This window comes from Mauremys reevesii, linkage group 9, assembly GCF_016161935.1.
Source record: "Mauremys reevesii isolate NIE-2019 linkage group 9, ASM1616193v1, whole genome shotgun sequence".
Lineage (NCBI taxonomy): Eukaryota > Metazoa > Chordata > Testudines > Geoemydidae > Mauremys > Mauremys reevesii.
In genome coordinates, this window is record NC_052631.1 from 97,967,345 (window position 1) to 97,979,062 (window position 11,718).

Below are 11,718 nucleotides of genomic sequence, written 5' to 3' on the forward strand. Positions count from 1 at the left end.
GGAGCTCTTCAAGTGAGGCCCGGTTCTCACCCCAAGGACAGCTCAATGGAAAGAGGCAGGGGAAGGTTGCCAGGGTTGGTTAGACCTATTCCTGGAGGTTTCATGGCATGCCATCGTTTTTAATGAAACATTAATTCCTGGGACTCCAGGACAATCCTGGAGGCTTGGTAGCCAGGGGTGCTGGAACTATGTGCTGAGCCATTGAACCGACCAGGGGTATGATGGGCACCACTTCAAGCCAGGGGGTGCCCCAGTTCCAGCACCTGTCGGCAGCCCTAGCTGGAGCCTGGGGTGCCTGCGGGGAGGGGGCGCCCAGCGGCGGGGAACGCGCTGCCGCCCCCCAGGGCTCCAATCCTCCCACATCAGCCAGCGCGGGCGGAAAACGCGAGACGCCATTAATTAGCCAGCGCGCCGCGGCGTTATTATGCAAAGCTGCGAGCCCCCTAATCTCTACAAATCGCTTGTTTCCTGAATTGCCCTCCCAGGGCAGAGCGCGGGAGCAGCGGGCTAAGCAGGGCAGGGAGCGAGCCGCGGCCAAGCGGGGCTGCTGAGAGCCGAGGGATCCCCCCCCCCGGTTTTGCCTGGGACCCCGGCTTAGTGGTTCCGCCCGCGTGGCCCAGGTCCGCTGGCAAGAGGCAGATTTTTGCCCAGGTGCCAGTAGGTAAGCGCGGGGTGGGGCCTGCGGACAGAGGCAGCTGGTGTAAACGGGCTCCAGGGCGGCTGCGGAGCCGCGCCCGTTCACACCCGCGGAGCAATCGGAGCAGGGCGGCAGGGGACAGGCGCACTCTGCGCTGCCCACGCCCCGCCCCGGGGGGAGCCCCGCAGTCCTCCGGCCACGCACTGAGCCGGAGGCAGAACTCCGGGCGCGCGGAAGCGGCGTGAGACTGACTCAAGCCCCGACTCGTGGGTGGTGGGTGCCGGGGCTCGCGGTGCCCTGGCGCTGGCTTCCTGACCCTGGGCGGGACGCACGTGGTCCTGCAAGTGCTGGAGGAGCCGCCATCTCCTCGCGTGCTCGCGGCCTCCTGCTCCCCCAAACCCCAACACAGCACAGCACAAGGGGGTGTCGCTCCACCCCGGGCTCTTGGCATGGCGCGCGCCCCACACCTGCGCACCGCAGTGAATCCGGAGCCCGCCCGTGCACACGGCCGTGGCGCTCCTGTGTTCAGCTGCGAGAAAGCAGCGATCGGGCGCGTTGGGTGTGTGGCTGGGGTTTCAGCCTCGCTGTGCAATGCAGGGCACGGCGCGAACCTGCCTTGTGCCCAGCGGTAGGACAGGGGGAGGCTGGCTCGGGTAACAGTCAGTCCCTGCCTGCCTGCTCTGTTAGGTGCGTGGAGCGGGCGGGAGGCGGACTTCAGACGAGGCCCGAGTGATCTCCAGGGCAGGGAGCGCCCGGCCGGGAATCCCCACGCGGGGCTCTCCGCGCCCGGCTTCGCGCTGTGCTTGCAGCTCGCCCGGCCAGTGGGAAGGGACTGGACCTGCCCGCGGAGAGCGGGGCTTGGCTCTTTGGGAACAGCGAGGGGCCCACGCGAGCCCCAGGAGAGTCACAAACCTCACGGGCCGCCCTGGGACGCGCAGAGCCCGAGCCACCTCGCCGGCCTTCCCCGCCCCCCAGCTGCGCTGCGCTTCTGCCTCTCACCCGCGCCCATCTCCAGCCTAGCGCGGATCCGCTTCTCCGCGGGAGACGGGCCTGGCGCTAAATGCCAGTTTGCCCCCCCCCCGGGGAGGGTATTTGCCCGCCTCAGACTAGGCCAGTGACGTGCTGCAAAGCGACCTCCCCGCCTGCCCCCGCCTCGCCCTTTGCCGGCCCGGAGATGTGCCTGAGATGCGGCTGGCGGCGTGGGACAGCCCCGGGCATCAGATCGGGCTAGTATCAAACGTGCCCCCCCATGCCTCGATTTGTTCCGTCCTAGGCCCGTACCCCAAAGAGAACCACCCGGGGCAGGCGCCACGGCCTTGGGACCAGGCGCCTCCCCGAGGGAAAAGCAGTAACAGTGCCCGGGGAGCCCTGCCTGGCCTCCTGGAGCTGGGGGGGGGGGGGCATACAGGGAGGTTTACACTAAAAGCTTTGCACCCAACGCTCTCACGCCGTGGGGATCGGTCTGCGAGCCGAGGGCACCCGTGAGATGCCAGCCCCTTGCGCGCACGGGAGAAGTGAATCCGAACCCTGCGATCTGCCCTGGGGTGCGGATAGCCACCCACCTACCCGCCGGCTGAGAAGGACGCCAGGTGAGAGCACCTGGCGCGCAGGGTTTCCCTGCCTGCTGCTCCGAGGAGCACCTGCCGATTCCCGTTCGGGGACGGGACCGGCCCAGCATGGCCACCCCTGAAATTCCCAGTGCGGATCAGGCTTGCCGGGAAAGGCGCCTCTGCTCTGTCCCCAGCGGCTGCTCCGGCCGCCCAGACCCGCAGGAACTCATCCCATAGTTTAACTGAACCATTTCAAAACAATTATAACTAGCGGCACCTTTACATCTCAACTCACAGATCAGCCACAAGGAGCCCGAATTGCACCGGTAAAAACCAAAACGCGTTTCCAGCACTACAGGGAATTATTTACATTATGATGTACAATAACTGCGTCCCTAGCGGGGGAACTGGCCTGGCCATTCTGGTAAAAAGATCACCCCCCCTTACGGAAATAGTGCTACCGGTACAAAACTACGGGCTTGTCTACACAGGAGGTGAAAGGAAACGTAGCAACCATCGCAGCACGTGATAGTGTCCCCTGACCAGGTTCCCCCACACCTTTCTTGGGACCGGGACTGCATTTCAGCTCCTTTTCGTTCCTCCGACAGCAGTTGCCGGTTTAGTAAAAGGCAACTTTTTTTTTAAATCAAATCCGTCGTGGCACGGATTTCAGGACCCCAACGATTTAGCCTCTTGAGACGGCTCCTTTCTGTCTATTACATTATATCTCATATCGCACATGTATGATCTCGATTTCAGTACCACTTCTGTTCAGATCAAAACCTGCTTAGGTCAAAAATATTCACACGTCTCCTTTCGTTTTCAGATGATACAAGCGGACCAGGAGGATGAATTACTGTCGATTTGCATTTACCATTAAAAAAAAATATCGACCGAATCAAGCTGTCTTCTTTTTCGGTGAAATGAAATATATCCCAGTGGTCGAGAGATGGTAATGATACAACGAAACTTTTACTGTTACACAATATGCATCCTTTGTTACCAGCCACACTGACTGTTAGAAAGCTCCTATATTTTTCGGGGCGGAAATGTAATTTACAGACTCGATTGAGGTTTCGTTTTGCAACATCTCCTTGAAGATCCTGATTTTCAACGATGTCTTTTAATGTGTTGTTTTACCATCAATCCTTTCTACCTGTATAAATCTAGTTTTATCTGTATCTCTGACCTGTAAAAATAGGTGTGGTGTTACAAAACTGATATTCCCATAGGTGCAAATGTTCTTTGCGATAACATACTGTCACTACTGCCTTCCTAATTTCGTTTTCATTCAAATACACGACGGAAATGGATGAAGATATTTGCAGTTGTTTCTTTGATTTCATCTCTCAACAGCCGCAGTGTAAGTCTCCTGGGCTGTCATTGGATGCTGTTGTATAGTTGCAATGTATGTAATTCAGTGACTGTCTATACCATCCCGTGCTTTTATTAGACCCGTGTTAGGTGCTCGCTTCCGAGAACCGTTTTGCACGAGGAAGCGAGGTTGTCTGCACGACTTGTTCTTCCCTATTTACATTTTGCCTATAATGTTCCATCCAAACTTTTCTGATGATGTTTCAGAGAGTTTCCATTGGACAGGGGGACTGAGAACACCTAGACGCCTGCCTGACGTGTAGATCCAAGATTTCCGACCACCTGGGGCTATCCTGGACAGCTGCACATGAATATTCAGCCACAAGTGCTTCTATGGAGCAAGTTAGAATTGAACATTAAATATTAAATCTAAGTCCCTGTGAGGTTCCCTGGCTCCTTTAGCGATTTCCCCGGAGTAGGAATCCTAAGGGGGGGGGAGGAGGATCTTTTAAAAAGGAAACAAATAACAAAACACTCCCCGCAAAAGAGATGAATTCACTTCGGTCTTCACCTTTATATAAAGCGGAGTCTCGCAATGTAACTGGCTAACAGTTTCTCAGCCTACCTGGGTCACCTGGACCAGGACAGCCCGAGGCAGAGACACTGACACGGACTTTTTTTTTTCTTTTTTTGCTTTCGACTCCCCTTCACTCCTGGAAGAAGAGGTGCTGTAACCCGCCCCACATACATACAGTGCGGCCCCCCAGACCACTTGGGGGACACCTCTTCAGCACTTAAAGAGAGAGAGACTCTCCCCCCCCCCCATTCAGGGGATGTTGTCACGCTTATTTGGCGTTGCTGTCTGACTTTTATTCCCTTTATTCCCCTATCAAGTATCCATGTAATTAACCCACTCCCGGGAAGAAATTGGGGCGGGGGGAAGAAACAAACCGAAGCAGAGACCGCACGGGAGTCCCGGGGCCGGGGGAGTGTTTCTGGCCAGCAGGAGTGACTGGGATATGCCCAAAGCCGTGCAGGCACCGGCCGATATTAACTAGGTAACTGACCAGAGCAGAGGGTCCCCCGGCCGCTGTCAGTGCGGGGTCAGGTGCGGCTCCACCGCCCCAGCAAACGCGGAGACCGTCTCCATTACCCCAGAACCGCCCCCGCCCCCAGCTGCCAGAAGAGGCACCGGGAAGGAGTCACCACCAGGGGTTTCTCTCTCGCTCCAGCGCTTTGCTGCTCAGCTCTTCCATGTCAGCCGGGTCACAAGACCAGTTCTCTATGGAGGGGAGGGGGCGGGGGGTAAGAGGTGGTATTTTTGTTACGAGACCCGTCTCCTCCTCACTGCTGCTGCCAGTAAGGAGGGGGGAGCTGGGCGGGGGATTGCCCGGGGGCCGCCCCATGGCTAATTATTCTTTTGCTGGGGATACGCGTTTCCTCGCTGTCAGACCCCAAGGAAAGCACATGGCGATTGCTGTCGATGTGTTCACATCCCCCTGGCACGATGCAGGGCGCCCGCTCAGACCAGGCTGGGCTCGGTCCTACCGTTACATAAACCTTCCCCTTACTTCCTGGACCGCAGGATCTTTCCCCTAAAGACGGGGGTTGGGGGCGGCCTGGATTCAGCCAGCCTCACTGGAGTGGAACATTTTAAATCCTGCCAGATGGAGAAATATCACTCGCCAGGCCCTTCATTGGGTGCCTCTCTAATACACCTTGTTCTCCTAAGGTTTCATGTGCAAGGCTTGTTTTATTTGCTTCACTTCGAAGCACAGTATTTTCATTTTCAGTAGAAAGAACCTTATTTCCTTTGACCACAACGCTCAGATATTTGTATAAGAGAAAGTGCATCAGATTGTTCAGCGTGTGTGTGTGAATTCCTATGTATCTAGGAGCAGAGAGATTCTTTCTCTGACCTGTGCCTCTATAACAACAAGACATTGCAGGACACTGAACACAGCCAATGGCTCTGGTGCCACAGTTTGTGATAATGCCTCCAGAAACCTTTGATCACTTCATAACCTCGGGCACAGCATAAACCGGGCTCCTTCAGAGTCTGTACAATACACTGAACATTTCAGCCTGAAAACATCTGTACTTAGTGGAGAACGGTGACTTGGAAATTAAATATTGCTACAGTGCTAACATCTCAAAACCGGCTCAGCTAGGGCTCAATCCTGCAATCCCTTTGCCCAGGGAATATTTTCATTGATGGATTTTATAAATTATTATTGTTGGTTTTTCAAGCACCCAGACCAGGAGTGGCAAACTTTTTGGCCCCAAGGCCACATTGGGGTTGCAAAACTATATGGGGGGATGAGTAGGGAAGGCTGTGCCTCCCCAAACAGCCTGGTCCCCACCCCCTATCTGCCCCCTCCCACTTCCCACCCCCTGACTGCCCCCCTCAGAATCCCCGACCCATCCAACCCCCCTGCTCCTTGTCCCCTAACCACCCTCTCCTGGGACCCCCTACCCCAACCGCCCCCAGGACACCAGCTCCTATCCAACCCCCCTGCTTCCTGTCTCCTGCCTGCCCCAACCCCTATCCACACCACCACCCCCTGACAGGCACCCCAGAACCCCATGCCTATCCAACCCCCCTGTTCCCCATCTCCTGACCCCTATCCACACCCAACACCCCTGTCCCCTGACAGGCTCCCCAGGACTCCCACGCTTATGCAACCCCTCTGTTCCCCATCCCCTGACCCCCTCCAACCTCCGCCCCATCCAACTGCCCCCTGCACCCTGTCCCCTGACTGCCCTCCAGGACCCCCCTCCCCTTATCCAACGCCCCGGCCAGGCCCCGTCCCCCTTACCATGCCGCTCAGAGCAGCATGTCTGGCAGCTGTGCCACCCAGCCAGAGCTAGACACGCTGCTGCTCTACTCCACAGGAGCGTGCAACCCCGCCGCCCAGAGCACGGCCCACGCGGCAGCGCTCCGGCAGGGGAGGGGAGACAGCAGGGGAAGTGCCAGGGGCGAGCCTCCTCAGCTGGGAGCTCAAGGGCCAGGCAGGACAGTCCCGTGGGCTGGATGTGGCCCGTGGGCCGTAGTTTGCCCACCTCTGACCCAGACCCATGCTAGGTCTTTAACAGAAACATGTAAGAAGACAAGGTCCCTTCCCAAATGAGCTTGAAATGACTTCTTGAGCAAGGGTGTGCCGGATCAGGCCCTCAGTCACTGTCAGGGATTTATTTACTTTTACTTTAGGAATGCCCAGACCAGGCTTAATTGTGCTAGGGCTGTAAAGCAGATGCATGATTACATTAATTATGATTACTTTCAACAAGCAACGTGTCAAACCCCATAATTGATAACTCTGATATCCCACCTGTGACACAGGAACCTGATATCACACACATGACTTATGCCACTCTTCCCCTTTGCTATCAGGTGTAGCACAGCTGTGAGTTTCAATGCCATGACAGCACTGACGTCCCCTGAGCACTCAGACCAGAACTCTGGCCCAGATGGAGGGTGATTTTCCATCATGTGAATTGAATTCATATACACTCAGCTCCCCAATGCACTTTTTCCACTGGTATTTGCATAACACACAATTACACTCACTATCGTTAAAACAAAGTCACTCCTATATCTCAGTCTCACCTGACAAGCCCATTAAGGCACACTGCTTGCTCTGGAGAATGTACTGTCCATGGGCCCCATCCTGGAAACACACGTGTGCTTCACTTTCAAGCCTGGGAGTAGTTCCCCTGAAGCCAGTGGGACTAGCCACATGCATAGAGTTCAGCATGTGTGTGTTTACAGGACTGGGGCCTCGGCAAAAGAAGCAAAGCCCAGGACAGACAGGATGACAGGTGAGAGACAGAGGGCTGGGGAGGGAGTTACTGATGAGAATAAAAAGAGGAGGAGCAGCTGCTTCCGGAGGTGGGTTTGAAGGAGAAGAGAGGGGGCGACAACAGGCAGACCAGGCTAGGACAGCCTGACAGAGAGCATGAACAGGAGACACAGGAATTGAGAGGGATGCAGGATGGGCGGCAGGGGGAAACCGGAGCAGAGATGCAGGTGGTGGCCAGATGGTGATGGCAGGGAGCTAGAATCAGATGCCATTAGAGGCAGGGAGCCAGTGGATGATCGCAAGCGGAGTTATGTGTCTGGAGTGGTACCAAGGAAGAAGAGGCCTTTACCAGCAGCATTTCAGCAAAAGCCACCTCCTTCCCAGGCCCTACGGTCACATTCCTTCCCCGCCCCACACACACACACACCCTTGCTGCAATTAGCAAGCAGGAATGCCTGTGCATATTGCTACACTCTCATGCTATAAAGCAAGTTGAGATTCTTAGCATGAAAAATGGCCTGTTACAAAGGAATAGCTGATTAAGGGCTGCAGCTGGAATTGGTTCAACAGAAAATTATGCAGCAGGCACATTGTATAATTTTACAATTTGAGTAGCTCTCCTTTTGCAGTTGGTTCCTTGAAGTGTTTTGACAGTGCCGCACTGTAAACCCATCATCATCTTTCTTGCAAGAGTCTTTGTTTCAGGCTATATGGCAAAGGAGCGAAAAGTTGCCTAAAGTTGTATGGAATGAAATCATCTGCTAGGGGCTGCTGGCAGGGCATCCTCAGAGAAGTGCCCTCCACTCAGAAATTCACTTCCCCTGTTGATCCAAGAGAGCCCATGTTTGTGACCCTTCATGGGCAACATAGCCAACATCCACCTTTCCTTTGAACTCAGTCAGACTATTGATCTCACGAAGGAAGGATGGGGCCCCAGCTTGCCTTTGCCAAGACATGAAGAAACCTTGGAGAAGGCAAGACCAACATATGTGATGTCCCCTTCTAGATCTTTAGGAATGACAGAAGACAGAAGGCTGACTGCTTCTCCATACACCACTTGCCATAGTCTCAGCATCACAAGCAGCAGCTCTCTTCTCATTGAAGCCACTGATCATTATAAACTGGGATAACTCAACCACCATCCCAGTTTGCTGCTAAATTAATCTAAAGACGAGCTAGGTCTGAGCATTCTTCAACCTAGACGGGGCTTTCCTGCACAGTTCCATGTAAAACCTGAGTCCTGAGGACCCTGGACTCCATCATAGGAGCAAGAATTCTTAGCCCTAAGTTCAGCATAGAACATGAGTTTCCAGTCATACTACTCAGTCATCTTAAGGCTGTCATAGTCTAGACATTTTGTGTCTACTTTCACTCCTGAACCTCTGGATTCCGAAAGAAGAGGCATTGATGGATGTGGTATGACTGTTTCACACATTTTTTGTGGGGGTGGGAGGGAGGTGGAAATATTGTTTCCCTTCCAAGGTCATCCTAGTCCTTGAAAAGTCTCTTCAGGACTAAGATCAAATGGATCAATCTCAGGTTGCATAAGTGATGTCAGTCATCTCTCTACTACACCCTATTGCTGCTTCTGTCACATCATAAAATGGAATCAAGACTGATGTTTTAAAACTCGTGCAAGTCCCACCCCTTCTCTGTCCCCATGAAGAGTGTTCATATCTGACAGTGATTGGTGAGAGATAACCAGCTGTTCAGGAGGAACATTCTTAGATCTGTCCCTGCAAATGATCCCATGGGAACTCACTGTGTCGAGGACAGAGGCCGAAGTTTGCTGAAAAGGGAACAGTCATTTGCCAGAATAAACGGAAACCAGTATTTCCCACGTGTTTAAGCATCACCTCAGCTGTATTCAACCAATGCAACAGTCAAGGAAGGACTGAGGTTGTCTCACACGAAGTTCTCCTGCATTGTGTTATTGTTCTGCTGAGGCTTGTTGGGCTGGTTCTATGCAACATGTTCTCATCTTGAATTAAGTATCCAAACTTTCCTTGCCAATCTCTTGGGAGAATGTGTGGAGAGCATCTATTCAGGACAATACTGGCAATGATTTTTAAACTCCCAATGAAAGTCAGGTCTGCCAGGCCAAGAATCAAGGAGCTTCCTTTCCTTGAAGGCCAACAGGAGTTGGGCAGCTATCAGCCTTGGGCCCCTTTGAGGTCTCACACATTGAAGGCAATGAACACAAGCACACAGTTCTGTCAAATAAAGGAAGAGGTCTAGAAAAGTCTGATTCCACAGCAGTAGAGGCGAGTCTTCCTATTTCCCATATCCAAGTATTCTGAGGCCAGAAAATCATGACGAGGAAGGATGCATGGTGTGAAATTTCTCCCATACTTTGTTGTCAGTAAACACTATTCTTGGTTCTTAATTCCCCAGTTCAGTACTGCCTATTAGTTTACATTTCCAGAGCAAAATTCTCCTCTCCTGTCTGCATTGCAGCTCTCTACTGTCTATTCTGCACTCGTTGCTCAGGCAGAACTTCCCCTGATGTCAGGAGGAGTTCTGTGTGGGGAATGAGGGCAGAATATGCAATAGGGAGCCGCGGTGCAGATGGGAGAGGGGACATTTTGCCCTCAGTCTGACGAACGCAAATATTCTGACCTAAAACAGGACCCTGGGTGTAACCTTTATCTTTCTTTGATATTCATTTTCTTGATCTTGGGGATTCGTTTTCCGCAGTTTTCAGTTTGATGAGCCAGGCAGGTTAACTTTTCTTTTGCTCCCAGGTAGAATTACAAATTTATCTCCTTTCAAATTACCAGGCCTGGAACGAAGATTTAGTTTAGCAGGGAAAGATTTTTGATTCATCTTTCTGTACCCATCTCCACGGAAGACAATCCTGAATGAATTCCTGAACAATTTATCTCAGACATTCTGATTATCTATGCCTCATCCTTATGGCCCAGGTGCAGATTCATTCTGACAGGCATTTCCATACTCTTAAAGGTGTAGATTTGCCACTTTCACTTCAAATAAAACAGGATAGATGCCTGATGCGGAGATAGGTGTCTGCAAGAAAAGAAAGGTCTTTGATTATTCTGACCTACTTCTGAGAGCCTCATTATTAAGTGGCAGCTGGCAGCCACAAGGTGGGAGCAATCTATAGGCTACTACCTGCACCGTTAAAAACCCCCACAAACTTAAATGCAGCAGCTCCCAGTCATCCAGCTGGGAGCGGGCCAGGTGGATTCACTTTCAGCGGGAAAAAAACAAAACAAAACAAAACAAACCACACCTGACAAATGAAACTGTACTTTGCAGACAAGCCTTGGAGAGCTCAGCCCTGCACAGACCCTCCCTACCCCAGCACTCTTTGTGCACTGCTGCCTACAAAGCCAGAGCAGAAGCTCGGTGGAGATGCCAAGATGCTGTATCCAGCCTAAAGGGAAGCTAATCTGCCGCCTGCTGCCAACTAAGTGCTGCTGCTCAATATTTTTTTCTCTTTGTAAAACAGCTTTTGATCCTGCTGCCCTTGTGTTAGCAAATGCTCATCAGTGACATAGGAACTGCTAGAATCACACCAAACATCCATCTTGACGAGCACTCTGCCTCTGACAATGGGTAGTATCCATGCTTCAGAGGAGGGTGCCAGGTGGAGGGGTTTCCTTGTAAAAAGCAGTGAACCGTGGGGTTTTAAAGTGCAGGATTAGGCCCCCTATGGCCTTCCATATGCTAATGATTTAGGGTACATTATCCCACTGCTTCTAACAGTGGCTCAGCTCCTCCAGTGGAAGCAGCAGTAAGATGCTCATGTAGACAAGGCTCCAGGTGGACACTGGGGTTAGCACCATGTTATCTAACCTGGTTCAGAGCAGCTCTGCAGGGCACAGTAGAGCTGCACCAGAATAAGTAACCATGGGAAATGTTTGCCAAAACTCTCTAGTGTAAACAAAGCAGAAGACACACTCCAAATCCAGATGTATCATGGTCTTCATCCATAAACCCATCCTCTTGAGTTCAAGCTTTCCCAGACACGTACCGGTTTGCTCTTCAGAACCATAAATGCTCTGCTTACCTAACAACTTTCTTTTCCAGAGCAAAATCGGTTTAGCAACACCCACTTTCTAAAGAGCCTTCTCCTTCCCCAGCACACACTTTTCCCTTTCAGGAAGTCTCCAGGTCCCTTTGTCACTCCTGGGAGGTAGAGCTCCTTGTGTTCTTCTATTCACATTAGAAAATTCCCTGAACCATATTTTGTTTCTCTGCTGGTCTGAGCCCAGTAATTGAAGAGAGGGTCATCCAGTGTCATCTAAAACAAAGGCTAATAGTAAAACAATAAGAAAGTCAGTACAATAGACTGGTAAGCACAGGCATAGGAATTATTTTGCTCAAAGCGGAAACTGACACAGTCTGAGATTCCTTCAGATGAACAAAAGGTAAAATATCACTTGTTGCT

General features: G+C 52.4%; 1 long non-coding RNA gene across 1 annotated transcript; it reads left to right on the forward strand.

Moving 5' to 3' along the window:
- Positions 1-522: 522 nt before the first annotated feature.
- LOC120371261 lies at positions 523-4,419 on the forward strand. Its single transcript, XR_005584243.1, has 3 exons — positions 523-661; positions 2,485-2,611; positions 3,014-4,419. It is a non-coding gene; the product is annotated as an uncharacterized LOC120371261 (long non-coding RNA).
- The last annotated feature ends 7,299 nt before the right edge of the window (positions 4,420-11,718 follow it).